General features: G+C 41.5%; 1 long non-coding RNA gene across 1 annotated transcript; it reads right to left on the bottom strand.

Annotated features, from left to right (window-relative positions):
- Positions 1-8808: 8808 nt before the first annotated feature.
- Positions 8809-21147, bottom strand: LOC307181064. Its single transcript, XR_013825854.1, has 3 exons — positions 20988-21147; positions 18204-18421; positions 8809-8906 (listed from the first exon to the last, which is right to left on the bottom strand). It is a non-coding gene; the product is annotated as an uncharacterized lncRNA (long non-coding RNA).
- Positions 21148-21396: the final 249 nt, after the last annotated feature.

The following is a 21396-nucleotide window of genomic DNA, read 5'->3' as shown; positions in this document are numbered from 1 at the left end:
ATTGCTGGCTCATATGGCAACTCTAGTTTTAGCTTTTTGAGGACCCTCCATACTGTTCTCCATAGTGGCTGCACCAATTTACATTCCCATCAACAGTGTAGGAGGGTTCCCTTTTCTCTACACTCTCGCTAACATTTGTTATTTGTAGACATTTTCATGATGGCCGTGCTGACTCGAGTGACGTCATACCTCATTGTTGTTTGGATTTGCATTTCTCTAACAACTGACAATGCTGAAAATCTTCTCAGGTGCCTGTTAGACATCTGTATGTCTTTCTTTTTGGAAAAATGTCTCTTTAGGTCTTCTGTCCATTTTTTTATTGCATTGTTTGCTTTCTTGGTATTGAGCTGTATGAGCTGTTTATATATTTTAGATATTAACCCCATGTTAGTCTCATCATTTGCAAATATTCTCTCCCATTCCTTACAGTCTTATATTTAGATGAAACGTGTGATTTTTTACTCAGTATAGAATGGGCGTTGTCATGGTGACATGTACTTCAATGAGTTCTTATTAATACAGAAACTATCTAATGATATGGCAAATACTTAAAAGTACTGCTGTTAATTATTCGTGAACATTAATGGATCCCATCCAAAAAGCACAGCAACTCCTGCAACTGCTGAATTGTTTAAATTTTTTTTTAATTGTATATTGTACCAAAGATCAGTAAATTTGTAGATTTCGGTGTTTTTGAGGAAGTAGATTAATTTCCTACTTAAAAACCATATCAAGTGCTTCCCTGGTGGTGCAGTGGTTGAGAGTCCACCTGCCGATGCAGGGGACACGTGTTTGTGCTCCGGTCCGGGAACATCCCACATGCCGCGGAGCGGCTGGGCCCACGAGCTATGGCCGCTGATCCTGCGCGTCCAGAGCCTGTGCTCCGCAACGGGAGAGGCCACAACAGTGAGAGACCCACATACCGTGAAAAAAAATAAACATATCAAGAAATACAAGTCCATTAAAGGGTTAACATAGATGAAATGTACCCTATATTTTATTTTATAATTCTAGTAACTAATAACTAACTCAAAAGTTTAAATAAATGTATATATTTTCATTATTTTTTTATAAAGCACTCACTACTGCCAATTAATATTTTGAAAAATCCTTTGCTCTGATTCTTTGTAATATACCCCGTGTTTTCCTTGTTCACATGAGAAACAGATTTGAAAAATATATATGTTTATTTTCATGAACCCAACAGCAAAATGCTTAGGTTGGGGTGATCTTTGTTTGTGAGTCTGTCTGTTTGTTTTCTCTGAATGCTAGTGACAGGGGGTGGTGGATTCCAAAGAAGTGGGAGTCACTCATGAGGTGACCAAAGAAGAAAGTGCCGACCAGGATCGGTGCTCGCTCCGCATCAAACCAACCACCATGGGTGGTCAGGACAGGGAAATGGCAATCGATATTTTACATCTTGAAAAATATTGAGATAAAACTGAGCTATTTATTGGGAATTCCTTGGCAGTCCAGTGATTAGGACTCCACGCTTTCACTGTTGAGGGCTCGGATTCATTCCTTGGTTGGGGAACTAAGATCCTGCAAGTCAAAAAAAAAAAAAAAAATCCAAAAAACAACAACAAAAAAACCCAAAAAACAAAAACCAGACTAAGCTATTTATGTACTTAAACTGAGTCATCCTGAATAAACAAATTAAGATAGCAAAACACATATACTCAAATTATTTATTGTACAAATCATAATTTATCTTTAAATGGCCATGAATTTGGAAAAAGAAATCTCCCTCCCCCACTTTCTTTTCTTTCAGCTAAGGTAGAAATGCGTGTTGGAAATTTCTTCTCCACTGGCGACATCGACCCTGTTCCTCAGATGATTGAGAGAGATGTCAGAATTTTATGCATTAAGCAGATAGGCAAGACTTTATAAATAAATGCTTATGATTAAAGCAATCTCGATACAAATTACTTTCCTCACAACTTAAGCTGGTCACAGTACCTTTAAATTCAATGGCAAACCCCGACAAGCCCACAGAAGCATCGCTGCAAAATGTCAGAAAGACACTATTTCCACTACTCTCAATTCTTTCTGGGACTTGAGAGCCCTGGAAACTTCCAATGAGAGGGCTGTTGGAATCCTCTCCTTCATAGATATGTAGGAAATCATAGCTGGACTCCATGTTGAAACTAAAAGGAAAGAATATTAATTAGATTATGCACCTAATATATGTGTCTCTTATCTTCCAGACTATAAAGTCTCTGAGAGCACACAGTGATTTTATTTGCCTTTGTAAAGTAATTTTTAAAAATTAGGACAATCCAAAAGTTAAATATAGTAATAATCAAAATGGCAATAAATAACAATTATAATGAATACTATTAGTATTTTATAGCATCACCAACATCTTCAATACAGTATGATTTTGAAGATAATCTGAAAGAAAATGAACCCTTATAACAGAGATATAGTATGTCTTCCCTATAACCATGGTATTCCTAATGAAATGCAGTTTGAAAGAATAGGGTTCAGAAGGGATGCATTTCCACTGGTATTTGATTTTTATGTGAATATTTTTAGTTTTAATAACATATATCCTTGATGTTACTGACAATTCTTAAAGTTAAAAAATACTTTTGTTTGATTTTACTTTGAAAATTGTAATTGCTTCTATTTGCTTAGATAATTTGGCCAATAATAGCAGTCCCTACAATGGTACAAAGTATGGAAGTCAACTGCTTCCCATCATTTCACCTTGATTGGATATTCCAATTTTCTCTTCCCCTCTCCCTCCCGCTCCCTCCCACTCTATTTCTCTCTCTGTCTCTCCTTACATTAATACCCTAATAATTTCCAAAGTCTAACAATTAACGCCCAAAGCTCTCAAGTGGGATGCAGCTTTAAATGTCTCTGCCATTTATAAGAAGGATGATGATAGTCTGGGAACTTTAAAAATATACCTCCTCTCAAGTGACAGATTGAACTTGGTTTACATGTCCAAGATCTCAGTGGGATCAGAATAAACAAACACACTAGACAGAGGTATTGATGTAATCCATTCTGAATTGCCCTCCTCTGTCTCTTCATCTCTAAATCAGGGCCTTTGGGGTCTTCAACATGGACCGACCCATGCAGCTTCCACTCTCTTTCCTTTCCCTTGACAGCATATTTGTATACAGGGATGGAGAGAGTCAGGAGGTTTTATAATCATGAACATGTGCTATTGTTTAAGTGGCTTTAGTTTATCTGGATATTCAAGGGATACAACGTGAACCCAAGGTCTTTCCAGAAGCTGCCCACTGCATTCTGAAGGATGTAGCACGGGGGACCACCAAGGACCTGACATTAGTATGATATATGGACCTGCATTGCGCTGTCCCATTTCCTGTCAAGGTGCCCTCGCTCCCATGTGAGGTCCTGAACACATTTATTCAAGGAATTTGTCAGAGCTTTCAGAGTCTGTTTATCTGACAAGTTCCCTGAAGTTGGAAATGAAGAAAAAGTGAAAGACTGGAGTGACTAAAGAGTGAGAAAAGAGGCCAAGAGGAACTGCATCAACCAAACAGAATTTGGTTGGAATAACAATTTAATTGGAATAGTTTGCAAGGACGTTATTAGACTCTGGTCATGCTGTACCCCCGATAACTGGCATAACTAATTATTATGATAGATTATTTTTGAACATGGAAGTACTATCAGGCACAAACGAACATATTCTAACTACCCTCTCCTTTTGGATGTGCCGTCACACACACATAGAAGTCTGAAGTGATATTTACAATTAATGATGATTCCTTTGGTTAAATCCTGTCTTATTTCTACCTATCCCAGATGCACAGATCTACAAGCCCCAATAATAGGCCAAAGTCTGGCCATGCTTTTAAACCAAATTTAATTTTTTTTCCAATGTGTAAGTCGCATCAGCCCCACAGTCTATAGAAGCCTGTGAGAAAACACTCCTCCCCGAAAACCCCCTGAGTACCAGGGTGAGCCTTGAAGCTCATATGTGCTTGACAGGTCATGTCATTCTTTGCCTTCCTTGTTAGTAATGCCGGGCTCCCCTCCCCTCTCCACACCTGACTGCAGTCACACTCTTTAAACAGTGCATCCTGGGAAGCCTGTATCAACACCAGCTTCTTTGACTGGGTCCTTGAGCATCTTTGTTCCCATCTGGTACTTCTGGCTTCCTCCTTCTTTCTACTAAGTAGATCTAGGAGCTGAGGTCCCAGGAAAACTCCCACCTAAGCACACACAAGTTGTCCATTCCTTAGAACATGTCACAGGTACGTGATTTTCTGTGACACCGGGTCAGCTAATGATTCCAAACTCTTAGCGTCGGAAGAAAACTTGAAGATTTTCTAGGTCAACCTTCTTCCAGGGAAGTGCACAAAATTAAGTGAGAAAACTTCTTGTGTGAAACTGCCTTATATATTAACAAGGAATTACATTTTGGGAACCTTGATAATGAGTCACCGTGACCCAAGGGAAGGTAGGAAACTCCTACGAAAAGGCTCTGTGTTCTCTAAAAGGCTTTTAATTGTTAATTTACTTTTAATTTCCTGGTAGCAGAGGTGTCTCCTGGTTTTAAGGAAGGCGCTGCTAGAATTTAGCATTAACAAAACCCATAAAGATATTCAAAAATATAACCAGCAAATGTTCACAGCTTTTGTATAATAGCTGAGTGGCATAATAAAGTATTCATCATTTGGTAAATTTATAGCAGCTTGAGTAAATTCAGGAAATGATGGATTATTAAACCACTTAAAATTCAGAATCACAGAGGTTTAAAATTATACTGACTCGTATCTCATCAGGAGGAGAAAGTGAAGGAAGATAAGCAAAACCAGGCCTGAAATATTGATGCAAACATCTCAAGAAAAGAAACTTGTTCAATTGACAGATAAATAAATCTAATCAGACCACTTTGCCTTGGAGAGCTAAGAGACCAATAGAACAGTATATAGAACCACTTCTCTTTTAAAATACCACTTCATTTAGTTCAAAAATCAAAACGTGAATTTGGAAAAGATCATGGGATTTAGAAAAATTCAATTATTTATACCATATATTAATAATGTGAGAGTTCTATGGAATTTATATTTATAATATAATCATATTAACTTATGATTTGAACTTTTACCATTTAGTGTAGCAGAAAGAAGTTAGCATTTTTTTTAAAGGACTAATTTTTATTAAATCAGGCTTAACAGTAAAGAAATTTGGGGAACTTTTGTTTTCAGAGTTCTGCCAAGTCTTGACTATCTTAATGATAATAACAATACTACCTTTGGGAATGTCAGACAGAATGTACTATGGAAATGAATCAGCACACACACTTTAACAGAAATATTAGACATCAATGAGAAATTATACTAAGTATATCTATATCACTTTATTTTCGCTTTTCTTTGAAAATTCTGTAAATTGAGCCCTCTCGTGTGGAACACACTGTGTGCAAGATAGTATTTAAAAGCAATTCTTGCCACATCATGTGTATCCTAATGCAAGTAGAATGCTGAAAAGCAAAATAATCTATTTCCATTTTGTAATGCAGCCTGATGTAGAACCTGTTAGACGCAAGACCACAAGCTTTGCTAGATGTAAAACTGAAGACCCCTAAAGGGATAAATGAAGTAATCTTTAGGTATGACATTTAAAGTCTTATTAGGTGAGCCATGGCTGCTGGGCCTGTGCGTCCAGAGACTGTGCTCCGCGGAGGGAGAGGCCACGACAGTGAGAGGCCCGCGTACCGCAAAAAAAAAAAAAAAAAAAAGCCCAAGACAGATGGCTTCACAGGCGAATTCTATCAAATAGAGAAGAACTAACACCTATTCTTCTCAAACTCTTCCTCATTATACGAGGCCACCATCACCCTGATACCAAAACCAGACAAAGATGTCACAAAGAAAGAAAACTACAGGCCAATATCATTGATAAACATAGATGCAAAAATCCTCAACAAAATACTAGCAAACAGAATCCAACAGCACATCAAAAGGATCATACACCATGATCAAGTGGGGTTTATCCCAGGAATGCAAGGATTCTTCAATATACACAAATCAATCAATGTGATACACCATATTAACAAATTGAAGCAGAAAAACCACATGATCATCTCAACAGATGCAGAGAAAGCTTTCAACAAAATTCAACACCCATTTATGATAAAAACCTTCCAGAAAGTAGGCATAGAGGGAACTTATCTCAACATAATAAAGGCCGTATATGACAAACCCACAGCCAACATCCTCTTCAATGGTGAAAAACTGAAACCATTCCCACTAGAATCAGGAACAGGACAAGGTTGCCCACTCTTATCACTATTATTTGACATAGTTATGGAAATTTTAGCCACAGCAATCAGAGAAGAAAAAGAAATAAAAGGAATCCAAATCAGAAAAGAAGAAGTAAGGCTGTCACTGTTTGCAGATGACATGATACTATACACAGAGAATCCTAAAGATGCTACCAGAAAACTACTAGAGCTAATCAATGAACTTGGTAAAGTAGCAGCGTACAAAATTAAAGCACAGAAATCTCTTGCATTCTTATACACTAATGATAAAAAATCTGAAAGTGAAATAAAGAAAACACTCCCATTTACCATTGCAACAAAAAGAATAAAATATCTCGGAATAAACCTACTTAAGGAGACAAAAGACCTGTATGCAGAAAACTATGACATTGATGAAAGAAATTAAAGATGATACAAACAGAATGAGAGATATGCCATGTTCTCAGATTGGAAGAATCAACATTGTGAAAATGACTCCACTACCCAAAGCAATCTACAGATTCAGTGCAATCCCTATCAAACAATCACTGGCATTTTTCACAGAACTAGAACAAAAAATTTCACAATTTGTATGGAAACACAAAAGACCCGGAGTAGCCAAAGCAATCTTGAGAAAGAAAAACGGAGCTGGAGGAATCAGGCTCCCTGATATCAGACTATACTACAAAGCTACAGTCATCAAGACAGTATGGTACTGGCACAAAAACAGAAATATAGATCAATGGAACAGGGTAGAAAGCACAGAGATAAACCCAGTTACATATGGTCACCTTATCTTTGATAAAGGAGGAAGGGATATACATCAGAGAAAAGAGAGCCTCTTCAATTAATGGTGCTGGGAAAACTGGACAGCTACATGTAAAAGAATGGAATTAGAGCACTCCCTAAGACCATACACAAAAATAAACTCAAAATGGATTAAAGACCTAAATGTAAGGCCAGAAACTATCAAACTCTTAGAGGAAAACATAAGCAGAACTCTCTATGCCATAAATCACAGCAAGATCCTTTTTGACTCACCTCCTATAGAAGTAGAAATAAAACCAAAAATAAACAAATGGGACCTAATGAAATTTCAAAGCTTTTGCACAGCAAAGGAAACCATAAACAAGATGAAAAGACAACCCTCAGAATGGGAGAAAATATTTGCAAATGAAGCAACTGACAAAGGATTAATCTCCAGAGTATACAAGGAGCTCATGCAGCTCAATATCAAAAAAGCAAACAATCCAATCCAAAAATGGGCAGAAGACCTAAATAGACATTTCCCCAAAGAAGATATACAGATCGCCACCAAACACATGAAAGAGGGCTCAACGTTCACTGCAGCTCTTTTTACAATAGCCAGGAAATGGAAACAACCTCAGTGTCCATCAACAGATGAATGGATAAAGAAGATGTGGCACATATATAGAATGGAATATTACTCAGCCATAAAAAGAAACGAAATTGAGTTGTTTGTAGTGAGGTGGATGGACCCAGAGTCTGTCATACAGAGTGAAGTAAGTCAGAAAGAGAAAAACAAATACCATATACTAACACATATATATGGAATCTAAAAAACAAACGAAAAGTCACAAAGAACCTACGGGCAGGACGGGAATAAAGACGCAGACCTACTAGAGAATGGACTTGAGGACACGGGGAGGGTGAAGGGTAAGCTGGGACAAAGGGAGAGAGTGGTATGGACTATATACACTACCAAATGTAAAACCGATAGCTAGTGGGAAGCAGCCACGTAGCACGTGGAGATCAGCTCGGTGCTTTGTAACCGCCTAGAGGGGTGGGATAGGAAGTGTGGGAGGGAGGGAGACGCAAGAGGGAGGGGATATGGGGATATATATATATGCATAGCTGATTCACTTTGTTATAAAGTGGAAACTAACACACAATTGTAAAGCAATTATACTCCAATAAAGATGTTAAAAAAAGAGAGAGAAAAATAGGAGTCAGCATTTGTCTCTCAAGGTATAATGTTTGAGGACAATGGTTACATACAATTTCACTTCTTTACTAAAGGAAGGATTGCGTACAAACTCTCTGTGCTCATCATGAAGCAATGACAAAAACACAAAACAACACAGAAGATTCGGGGGCAGGCTACCGTGGGGCCCCTGCAAAGCCAACCTGCATACTCGGACCCAGCACCTCTATCCTCCTCTGGTCGGATGCTGTTTCCACCTTGTCGTCCTGGGATAACGTTGGGGGAATGCATGCCTGACATCCCTCATCCTGGGACCCATCTGAGATGAGCTGGTGAGCAAATTACATGTGGAGGGAGCCTGCAGGAGGCGTCGGAAGGACATGGAATGGGAGGAAGACCAAAGACGGAAGGGGAGGGGCGCCCACGTTCTCTCTCTTCCGACAGCTCTCCATCCTTTCTCTGAGCTTAAACGTGTCTGTGTTACGACCTAATGACAAAAGAAAACACCACGAAGGGAAGCACCCGCTGACTTAGTTCACAGGTGTACTTACGGACACAGACTGGGGTGTGTCCGGACCACTTGGGGTCTTGCAAGCATATCCGGACGGAAGTCCCCACAATCCGGAAACCGGGGTTTGCACTGATAAACCACGGTGTCCCTGTAACTGAAGCCGTCGCCGCTGATGTGGCCGTTCACGATGGGATCCGGGCAGCCTCAGAGGCCCGCTGAAAAACAAGCAAAACCAACAAAAACACGCTGGAGAGCTTGTCTTCTATAAAAGTACCACATTCGTGGGTAAACAAGAGAGTCCCACGGTATAGCACGGGGAACTCTATTCAACGTCCTGGGATAAACCAGAATGGAAAAGAATATACAAAAGAATACATATGTATATGTATAACCGGGTCACAATGCTGTACAGAAAAAATTAACACACCATTGTAAATCAAGGATACTCCAGTAAAAAAAATCTAAAATAATAAAAGTACTCATTCAAACTTAGTTTATTGTCAAGTGATTGACAGCACTGAATGCAAACATTATTGGAATTTTTTCCACTTATATATTTTCTATTTGATAAGAGTTTTCTTCAACTCATTAATTTTTCTTAACAATTGTGGGTAACATAAGTAATAGTTCAAATATAAAATTGTTAAAAGGTATTTCCCCAGGTATGGTTTCTCCATTTCTTTCTTTTACTTATTGTTCTTATTGATATTTTATGTTATTTATCTATTTATTCTATTTCCAAATAAAAAGCCAAAAGAAAGGAAGAGACACTTGGAATTAATATAAGTTCTGTAACCGTATAGAAAATGGGTAGCAAAGAAAAGGATGGAAGGATCTCCAGTGAGAGCCCAGATTCCTGAACTATCTGTGCAATTCCAAAGGAAGGACTGCTATCAGAAAATCAGTTCAATTTCAGAAAACGTCCATTTGAATTATGTCTGAACTGATGTCTAGGGGAAACTGTCGCATACTCAGTTAAACACAGAAGTCCAGAGCTCAGGGGAGGGACATCCTGCAGACTGAGCAGATTTAGGAAAAACTAGATTACAGATGGAGGCTGAAACCCAACAGGTGGCTGAGCTTGCCCGTGAAGAGTACGTACAGCAAGGAAAGAAAGGGCCCAAAGACAAAACTGGGGTGAACATCAACACTTAAGGGGAGGAAAACAGTACTGATGTGAGGACTCTGATATGTAAGGTCACTGGCAAACAGGGTGTCAGATAAACTTCAGAACCAGAGGGCTTCCAAGTGGGGAAGGAAGTTAGAGGAATTTTCAGTCCTTCGTGAGTTGAAGGCTGAGGAGTGACAAAGCTTCTTTGCCTGACCAAACTTCAATGCGGGTCCTGACACTTCTCTCAGGCCCACCTGTGCACCTCCTGGTAAAAGCCAACTTTAGCAAGCACCCTGCTAAGTCACCCTACAAGGACCCTCCAGCCTCAACATCTGATCCAGTTTCTCATCCCCACCTGCCACTGGTAGGTGGGTTGAGCCAGAGCCCCTCCAAGCCCTGAGGTTCCCTCTCAGGAATGTCCCACCTGTGCCCCCTCCTTGCCCCTTGGCTGTGACCCCCACTGGCCCACATGGCATCCGGAGTTGAGTCGTATCCTTTGTAAAATCCCATCACCCTGGTCCCTGCATGAATCGCTAGGGACCTAAATGAAGTCTGCCTCATTATCTTTAAGGAGCGTCATGAATATTCTTTCTCTGTAACAGTAGGAAGGTGCTGTGTGGCCCAGGGAAAACTAGGAAAGGCGGGATTCCCTTCTTCTCTTTCATTCTCCTTCCACTTTCTCTCCTTCCCCTCCATCCGTCCTCCTCTCTGCCCCTCCCGCCCACCTCTCCCCTCCTCACATACATGGAAAGAGTATCTTGTTAACAAACTATGGAGCATTAGGAGTAACTGACATGCAAAGGATGTGAGTCACACAGGGGTTTCGGATATTCAAGGAGAGTTCCTGAATTGTCCGCCAAAACTCGCTCCTTAGGCTGGAGCGGCTGCAGAGCGTTTTGGGGTGGATTTCCCCTGGCCGCTACCGCCCCGAATAGAGCACCCAGCTGCCAGTGCTTTACTCAGAGCACAGGAACCCCAAAGCTGAGAGCATGGCCAAATGACACTCAGGGTTAATGCCACCATTCTGGAAGAAATCACAACAATACCCTCTATTTCTGTTCAAGGCAATGCAGCTGCATTGTGTTATCCTAGGTTTGAACTAGATCTGTTATCAGCAGGATGACTTTGCAGAGGACAGAGGGAGAAAACCGCATCGGTGATAGGTATCCCTCTTTGAGCAGAATCTCTGCCCCAACGTTTGTAAGAGGTCGGGTCAAGTTGTGCTCGATTCGCTTGATCTTTTGTCCCCTCTGCAGCTTTTACACTCAGCCAGATCCAGATCAGTAAAGCTGATTCTGACCAGAAGCCAGATCGCCTCCCCCCACACCAGGCATGAAACAAGCAGGGAACTGGGAGGAGGCTGAATGTTCTCCGCGGGTTGAAGGGAGAGCTTCTGAGGCTGTTATCCTGAAACACGGATGCGGGCTCCTTCCCAGAGGCTGGGCTTTGCACGACGATCTCCGTCAGGTAGAGACATGGAGCCCCACTCACATCCCCGAGACAAGAAAGGAGCCAGAGCCACCACACATGGGCTTACTACTGCAGGGATCCAGCCACTTACGAGGTGAGAAGGAAAAGATGTAATTTCTAGAAGCACACACCAAAATAACACACTCCAATCCTCAAAGAGAGTGTGGGCCACCTGATTCCTGGCTGTTACTCTAGAGAATGTCAAGCATTTGGGGGGTATCCTGAACCTGATCAGCACTCCAAGAGGAGGGACCCGGGCTCAGGGTAACCGAGATGCTGAAAAGGGTACATTGCGACAGAAAGTCCCCATCCCTCTCCGTGATCTGCACAGCCTCACTGTTGACTTAGACAAACACAACTGGCTAGGCTCACTTTTAAACCTCAATCGTAGTTTTTTCATCTAAGTTTTCAGTAAGAGCACGTGATTCAAGGCTGCATCCTCCGTTGAAAGCCTGGCAAATAAGCACTCCTAACGGCAAGGAGATAACTGTACACTCTAGAAACCAGATGGCAAGGTTGACAGGCTTGTGTGGAAACAAAGGCTTCCAACAGCACCTCTTCTCTGACACATGGTCACTTCAGTTCTGGGAGGAACTGGCCGTAAAGACCTAAAGAAAATCGGGGATGTCCTTCAAAAACACTCCCTTTCAGCTCAGTGCCTGAAGGAGAGAAGAATTGACAGCATCACCTCAAACTTCACTTCCTATTTTAAGTAAATGTGGACGATGTGACTTCTGGATGAAGCTGGTAGAGAACAATCTGTTTGTCACTTGTGTAACTTTCCAGGCCTCAGGTGAGTTCCTCTGTAAAACATTCAAAGCCTTAGACCAATTACGGGGCTATTCAGAAATATAGAATATTTCACATACAGTATTTAACCAAAATTTCAAGAGTAATATGTCAAAACGTTGTAGAAGGGAGAAACTGTATGAGGCGGAATTTGAATTCAGTATACTCTGAGCTCTGTTTCAAATTTAAGATTCTGTTATCCTGTGATAATACTGGGATATGTCCTTTATGAGTTTTTTAATGTAGCCCCAGTTTTGTTAAAGACACACTATGTAGAAAGCATTTCTCTATCTTTGTAACTATGTTCAGATATCTGCTGACAGTCTAACATGTATTAGTCACTCATTAAACATTTGATGAAGTGAATAGAGATAAAGTAACTTCACATTTTCAAAGCATTTCCAAATCCACTGTCTCCTAGGTGGTTTTCCTTTATTGGAAAAAATTGAATACTGATTAGCTGTGGGCCAGCAACGTCCTTGGGGCTGGGGATTCAATGAAGAATAAGATACAATTGAAAAGAGACGATAGGTCTGACATGGAAAGTACCCCAGGGCGTTTGCTCCTCAAGGAGATGCAAGAGGGAAGAGATATGGGAATATATGTATATGTATAACTGATTCACTTTGTTATAGAGCAGAAACTAACACACCATTGTAAAGCAATTATGCCCCAATAAAGATGTTAAAAAAAAAAAAAAAGAGGTGAGGAGCAGGGGAACTTCCCTGGTGGTCCAGGGGTTAAGAATCTGCTTTGCAATGCAAGGGACACCAGTTCAATCCCGGGTCAGGACTAAGCCCTCTAGCCACAACTAGAGAGAAGCCCACGCACTGCAATGAAGGGCCCTAAGACCCAACGCAGCCAAAATAAATGAAGATTTTTAAAAAATAAAACATACACTAGGAAACAAAGAGAGTTGAGGAGTGGGGAGGGACTACATGTAGCCTGGCTGGGCTAAGCACAGTGATGAATATGCATTGTTTTTTAATGAGCACAGGATGGTCCCACAGAGGAACACTCACTGTTGTACTCCAAGTGGTGGTGTGCTTTTCAGAGAGCACTGAATACACTCCAAAGTTTGGGTTTTACTTTTCTCCTAAAATAGCTTTGGAAATACCTTTTGCTGGAAGCATCTCACATTCTCTATCTGGGAGCCTGAAAGCTGAGCCCTATGGCAGCTGCCACATTTTTACGGGCATTTTGGACAGTTCTTTGCATAATATTCAAATAGTGACAGGAGATTTGCACCTGGGCTCTACTGTTTCCTGTGGCTCCTGGGGACAGGATTTTTGCAATAACTCAATCTCAGACCAGAAGACAAGGAGGAACATCCATTTATGGCCTGCAACGATGGAAAAGCAGAGGAGAGAAATACAGAAAGAGAGACACACAGAGCCTACCTATGAGAGGCGGTGGTTCCTGCGAAACAGCTATCAGGGTGGAAAAGGAAGGCTGTGCTTTGTTTTTCAGGCTGGCATCCCCCAGGCGAAGAGAATTGTGTTTGGGATTAGGGTTGTCCTCAGATCTCTTATGCCCTGCAGCCGAATTAATAATTTAGCAGGCAAGTCTCCTGCAGTTTTTGGTTCCAGTGCTGTTTTTTTGGTGAGCTTTCCATGGGTTTAGTGGCCTTCCGCCCTGGTGAAGGGGAAGATCTCTGAGGGGGGGTGGGAGTGGATTTCAGGGTGGAACTGAAACTCACCCAACCGCCCCCTTCAGCACTCTGGGTTCCCTACAGCCCCTGCCTGCAAGCCGCGCTTGTCCAAATGAACTTCCGACAGCCTCACGTCAGTCTGGTTGCCATGAAGCCCTGGATAGTATGTAGCACTGCACACTCCCTGTCACTTGTATGCAGTACAAATGAAGACAGCTTTGAGGTTCATAAAGTCTGTTCAGCTGATGCACTTCAAAGGAATCTCTTTTAAAATAAAAGCTTGCTTGGAGTTAAATACATTTTGCATAGTAGAGAAAAATGAAGAATAATTGTTCTCTCCCTAAATTTTATTGCTGTTGACTTTAAAACCCACTTTTTTCTCAAAGTTTTCCCATTTGAATATGACAATATTTTGGTCTTCAAAGTTTTCCTTTTTTTGCTACCTGAGCAGTATGTAAACTGTCAACATAAAGTTTTTAAGTACCTTTAAAATATTAAATGTAGTTAAAACATAAGGATCTTAAGACTGTGGGGCTTATAGAATAAAATATAAAATGTAAACTCAATATTTGTTTCACAGTTAACATACAATTTGTTAGCCACAAGGAGAGTTTATTTCTTCCTTTGCAGCAGAAATTCATTTTTTGTCAGTTGTAAGTTATACCATTATGAGTACTGAACACAAATATGTAAGATAACTGTTCTCTAAATTTAGTGTGAGCATCTAAGTGCTATTTATAGGTTCCTTCTGCCATGCCAGACCTGGAAAAGATTCCTTTTACCTCGAATCTTTACTCTCACTTTAGTGACTGATTTGATAAACAATCCAAAGTTTCCATTTGGTGTTGATCAAATATTCAATACCACTATGACTATGCAGAAGCTTTACATGTCGTTTAGCCCAATACTAAAATGCACTGCATATAAATATTAATTATAAATGTATGAATCGATTTGACATCCACTCTCATTACAGCATGTCTGGAAAGGAGAAGAAAGGGGGCACCTTACTGTGATCTCCAGCAGCTGAGTTTACTTAGGGTATCAACGAACAATACTGACGGTACAATGCCCTTATGTCTGAATCCCTGAAAGAAATTTAGAAAAGAAGACACTTAAAAAACATTTTTAATTTTTACTTTTTTCCCTTATCAGCGTCTCTTCTTTTGAATGTATCTTAAATTTTGCAAATGATGATTTCTGACAAGAAAAGAAAAAGCAACTGGAAAATTTGCTTATTTCCCCATCCACTGCTGAAAATGACACATTGTGTGACAGGAAGTCTCAATAGGACACTTGGCAACTGATTCCTAAATTCATCTGTATACGTAGCAGGACCCCATAAAACGGCAACACTTATATCTGAAAATAAAGAAAATTATCTGTTTCCGGTCACGGTGGGCTAACTTAGACAAAATCCTCCAGTGAGTAAAGTAGAAAAAATGGACTAACCATGTTTAAGAAAATCTGCTTGAAGATAACAGGGAAGGTACTGAAGTTCTGTGTGGCCAACATCAAGGACAAGATCGAGCCCCAGCAAAGGAAACCTGCAGTGGAGTTCTCCCTAGTTCTGAGGACGTTGAAATTGGAAACGGTGGCCGGTGCACTGAGGTGCCAAGGGCATCTTCCCTCAGACTCGTGGGTCGCGGCCTGAAACGTTGAGGTCAGGGGCCACCAAGGGTTGGACAGAGGGGATGCTGACAAAATTCAAAATGTGCTGCCAATTCAAAACCAACCCAGGGCTGCCCTTGGATTCATGAGGTGAAACGTTTCAGAAGAACATCACTCCGTACAAACCAACAGAAAATGCTGAATGATCTACAGAAGGCTTAGTTGTACTGGAGCCCACCGGAGAGCTGAGATTTCAGGAAGTTCAAATGCACGGACTCCACGCAGGAACAAGCTCTCCAAAGAGCTGGTATATGGATCCCTCCACCTTCCTAGAGCACGGCGGCAGGGGGCTGCCGTGAAGGAGGGGAAGACTTGGACAATTTTTTAGCAGTCCTAGGTGGCTTACTCGGCTGGTTTAGAATCACTGAGCGCTGAAGACACAAGGGAAGTCGGTGCACCCCCTCAAGCCCTTTCCCTTGGGCCTCCTCCAGGTGTTCATGAGAAAGACTCTTGACACGCCTCGCATTGTCACACGCTTAACTTCTCTCCAGGGTTCCCAGCCCCACTTGGGAACCGCAGAACAAAACCACAAGTATACGATTATGTTTTCTTAACAAAGTAAAAAAGAGCATCTTACACCTTTACTAATATGTACACCAGGTGGTATTGGTAACGTTTGTTTCCCCTTTCGGAATTAAACTCTACATGAAACCTAAACGGAAGAGGATTTTCCAGTGTGTGGGGAAAGGGGGCATCCGGGGTGTTAAGAAGGCTTATTGTGCAGGCTCTGTCTCTGTCGCTCTGTATCTCTGGTCTATCTCTCCCATCTCTCTCTGTCTCCTGGTCCCTCTTTCTGCCTCTGTCTCTGACTCATTCTCTTCTGTGCTTGTATATAAAAGACTAATCTTGGACACTGCTGGACATGCATCCAGTCGAGGTACAACCCGTCCCTGAGTTGCCCCCAGCAGCAGCTCAGGTCTCCTTGCTGAAGGAGGGGGAGAATTCAGAGTAGCGTGCACGTTAACTCTGATGGAATCATATGAGAAGCTTACTTTACAGGAGAACAGAACAGAACATGCGGTCAAAGCACAGAGGAAGGGTTATCACCCTGAGAAATGTTACCCCCTTTGATGAACTCAGTGCTCCCGACAAGCACTGTTCCAAGAGAATCACCCGCGAGTCTTGGGGCCGCCCGGGAAGGGCACTCCAGACCCCCTAGGAAAGGAGGGCACACAGATGCTACTAGGACAAATGCAGCCATGTGTACGCTGAGCTCTCACTTACAAGGACACAGAGGAACAAGAGAAAAAGCCTCAAATGCACGTGGGAAGGATGCACAGGGAAATCTGAACTAGCAAGTCATTTCAAGAACAAACTGGAATCCCAGCTTTCCAGGGTCCAGGCTGACGCGGCTTCTCTTGTGCTGACTGTCCTGGTCACACAGGAAGTGCCACGTGCTGGTCTGAGTGTCTCTGTGTCCCGCTCCATCTGACTTCCCACTCTCCTGCTCTCTCCCATCATTTAATTCACTTTTTACATCTTAATGTTGATTCAACTAGTCTGTGTCTCTAATAGTTTATTATTCACTGAACTACATGGTCAGCAGACAGTATTCCCTCATCCTCCCTCTTCTCACCATGGGGCAGACATAAAAATGCAAACACATTTTTTTAGGTGGGGCGGCTCTTTGAGGGGGACGCTAAGCAAACCATTCTTTCAGATACATTTAATGTACGGAGAACAAGGGCACTTGGAAACTAACATAATCAATTATCAGTTTCTCCACGGATTCTTCAAAAGAATGTCAAAGTAAATGTGTTAGAAATGAACGAAAATGAGACCTTGGCACTACATATCTGGACACTTGGTGAAGACAGTGTATTTGTTTTTGTTCTCTCCTTTGAATTTAGAAGTGCCTCAAATTTGGTGCCTAAAAGGTTAAAGGAAACACAGTGAAAACATAACTTTAACACTTAAAACAAAATAAGGCAATACCAGACCACTATACTTTCTGGATCCCAGCATATATAATTTTATAAGCCACATATAATGCAAAATATAACCTCATCTTTCTATAACTATACACATTATTTCCTACAGCATTTATTTCTGCCTTATAGCAGGTGCCACGTAGTCAACAAGGTAAAACACTTTCCACAATTTTCAGCATATACCCCCTATGACATCATTCCTACGGTTGCTGTTAAGCCTTGACTTTTAGGCAGTGAAAATTCACCGGGCATATTCACAAGTCTGGGAGCGTCCTCAGGGCACGTCACCCCTCTCCTCACCCTCCCACCTTCCTCTTGGGAATCTGTGGGCAGCGCTGTTAATGCTACCTGACACATCTTCTGGACCTCAGCAGGCTTGGGTGCCTTTGTGGGTTCTTTCCCAAAAATTCCCATGGAGCTACAGGATCCTGCTCTACCCTTGCCTCACCTCTTCTAAGTGTGGAGTTTCCCAGAACATCCCCTGGAGGAGTCTCTCCTGCTTTGGGGCTCCTTCTGACATCTCCCAGACCAACCACGAGGCCTCGGTGCCTTTAACCTTCTGGGGATCCCCCTCGTCCAGTCTATTTAATTTGAGGACAGCGTAGGCCTTCATTTCAGCTTTTCCCCTTTCCTTGTTCATGTCAAATTTCCAGGGCTGGGCCTTCTGACACTCAAAAGACAGGACACTTGAGGATTAAAAACATGATTCAAGACCACACTGTCTCACCTGAAAGTTTCAAGATCCTGTTTTTCAACTCAAAAGACAAGAAAGTGTTTGCCGTTTTCTGCAGTTCATTTGTAGAGTTAGAAACCAGACTCAGAGGCCTGTGCTGAGCTGTCAGCTTTGGCCGCACCCATTAGGCTAAAACTTAACCCAGGTTTTACTCACATGAGGGAAGAGGGTCGGCGGCAGCTTCAAGCCCAGCCTGTGAGCCCAGCGACTCTGCATCTCCGACAGCTTCAGCGGGGTGAGTCCCAGAAGAAGCCACCGTCTCATCCCCCGGAGATAGAGGTCCTGAACTGATCAGTGACGACGAGGCCTCGGGTTACCTTCCCCATCACTGTGGCTTCATAGGGGTGGGGCTCTCCCTCACAAAGCTTATGGTGCTGTTGAAGGGCCAAGCACTTTGATTTAAAAACAGGGTGGCAAAAAATGGCAAATTTCAGAACTATAACGCAAGGTCGTGGGTCATTTCAGTGACCCTCTACAACTGCACAGAACTTTTCCAAGGATCTGAATATATATTACCATGTCTGCTTCTCAGGACAGTTTTGTAAAAGAGAAAAATGATTATAATCCCTGCTTCATAATGCAGGTGAGTCTCACGTTAAGAAGCTAACACGGGGATACACATCTATATCAGGGCTTTTAATGTCTGTTTCCGTTTTATATATGCAACAACGTGCTGAACTTCAAACTTTAGCATTTTCCCAAAGCCTGCTACAACTTTTAAAAATTTAATCAAGTTAGCTGAGTAAAATTTGTATATATATTTATAAATTTAACTCAGCTAAGTTGATTACATACTCTCTCTCTGCCTCTCTCTCGCGCGCGCTCTCTCTATATATACATATGTGTGTATATATATATATGTGTGTATATATATTATACATATATATAGACATACATATTATACACACACACACACATATATATATAATTTTAAGGAACTATGCAAATCAGGCTCAATTTGATAATCATATAAATTTTTCTTGACATTCAGCCTCAAACTAAAATCTAATTTAACATGCTATTGCTTACATTGTTCTCTACTGTCATTTCTCGGAGGATTTATACAATATGTTCCTTTGGGTTCTACTTACATATCTGACATGTAGTAATGTGTTCATGTATTCAGCATCCTATTGACAATTTCACTTTATTCCTACTTGGCTGATCTTAGGGATTGAGAGTCTCCTCTGGCACAGAGTTTAATGTGAAGCACACGCTGAAGCCCGGAACCCTTGCAGCGCTGAGTGCCTTCTGCTAAATCCCCACAGCAGCCTTCATCTGTTTTCACTATACAGCTGGCAGGTGGCTGGTATCTTATTCACGCTGCCCTCTGTTACTGCTCAGACCTCCTGCCCATGGTCAGCACAGCTCAGCACTCGCTGTGGGGTGTTAGGCTGCTTTCAAATAATTGCAGATGCCTTTCAGATACTCTGTTTCCAGAAAGTTTTACTTTTAATCCCACACATTTCTATCTTCAATTATTAATAATTTGCTCAAGACCAAGTCTGGATGATGCCAGAAGCTTGATCTTACATTTGGCAAGCTATTCTTAAAGAGGTCCTGGAAACTTGATTAGAATATCCAAAGCTTCCCCAGAAATCACATAACATACTGTGACATTTCTCATGTATATATGTATATATATGAATTCCATCATATATTTAAAGAAGAATTAACTCCACAACTATTCCAAAAAATTGAAGAAGGGAACACTTCCAAACTCATCTTATGAGGCCAGCCTTACCCTGATACCAAAGTCAGACGCCATGAGAAAAGAAAACTAAAGGCAATATCCTTGATGAACGCAGATGCGCACGTTCTCAACACAACACTAGCAAACTGAATTCAACAGCACAGTAAAAGGATCCTACACCATGATATAGTGCATTTTACCCCGAGATGCAAGGATATTTCAACATATGAAAATTGATTAATATGACAAACCACATGGACAGAATGGAAGGTGAAAGTCATATGCTTATCTCAAGAGATGCAGAAAAAGCATTTGGGAGAATTCAATTCCATTTCATGATAAAAGCTCTCAAGAAAGTAGGAATAGACAGTAATTACCTCAACATAACAAAGGTCATTACGAAAAGCCTACAGCGGATATCATATTCCACAACAAAACACTGAAAGGTTTTCCAGTAAGATCTGGAAAAAGGCATCCCAGAAAACATTTTCTTTGCCTATCCAAAATGGAGCAGAGCAAGGAAAAGAGTTTTTAAAGTGCCACTCTTCAGAAATATCCCCGCTTTGTTTTGGCTATCACTACAAATTCATGGCAAGACCCCAAAAGCCCCACCAAGACTCTAGGATATTTTTTAATCCCCCAGAGCAATAAAGTCTTATGGCTCCTGTGTTAAGACGGCTGGTTTGAACAGTGGCATTTTAGAGGTGGCTGGACTTGACACCTGGCATCAGTGTCACTGTACAAATTTTATAAGAGAAATGACAGATTGAAAGTCTAAGCCATAAACACACAGCCAGTTTTCAAAATAGGATAAAAGCAAAACGAAAGAAAAATTGTTTAAATTCACTTCCCTGGCTACCAAAAAAGAAGTCCCAAAGCTGTGAAAAGTAAGTATAGAATGGAAGCAATGCTGTGAACAATAACTGTGTATTCTTATTTGAAAGGTTAATGCCAAGGTCCCAAGGAGATAATTCCATTTTAGAACTGACATAAAACTTCACTCACCTACTGGCATTATTTTACTATTTTCTGAGAGAGAACCTTATTCAGAGACCTTGATCTCTTGTGTTTATTAGCAGCTGATTCCGAGTCTCCTATTCTTCTCAAACTTCAACTCCAAGGGCGTGTTTTTCAAACCGCCCGCCCGCCTCACCCCCACCCCAACCCACGCCCCGCACACACACATTTTGTAGTAGAATCTTCTTAGCACGTCCCCCTCAAGATTCTGGTATCTAGATCCTCTTTACCTCATGCTTGCCAGCATTGCTCATCTTCCTTATTCTTGAGGAAACATCACTCATAAACACTCCATCCACCTGACGCTTCCATAAACTTCCTTAGTCCCAAATCACTCCTGCTCTCAGCAACTGCCGAGGTCTCTGAGGGGTCCCTAGGAGTTGGACTGTTCTTCATGAACCCGTTACAGAACAAGCTGTAAAATAAAACATGCAGATACAGAAGTGCACAAATCAACATCATCATAAATGTGGCTTAGTTACTTCTGTTAGAAAGACGTCCGTGCTCATACTAAATTCAAAGCTTGCAGGCTTATCACTACTTCCAGTGCGCTGGACCAGGGCGAGCTTCCTCCAAAAGCTGTGGACTTCTCTACAATGTGCAGCTTGGGGCTGCAGATGAGAGCACGCGCTTTCTGCT

The sequence above is a fragment of the Stenella coeruleoalba genome (genome assembly GCF_951394435.1).
Source record: "Stenella coeruleoalba genome assembly, chromosome: Y".
Taxonomy (NCBI): domain Eukaryota; kingdom Metazoa; phylum Chordata; class Mammalia; order Artiodactyla; family Delphinidae; genus Stenella; species Stenella coeruleoalba.
The sequence above is the reverse complement of the archived record's forward strand: the minus strand, read 5'-3'. Positions and strand labels throughout refer to the sequence as shown.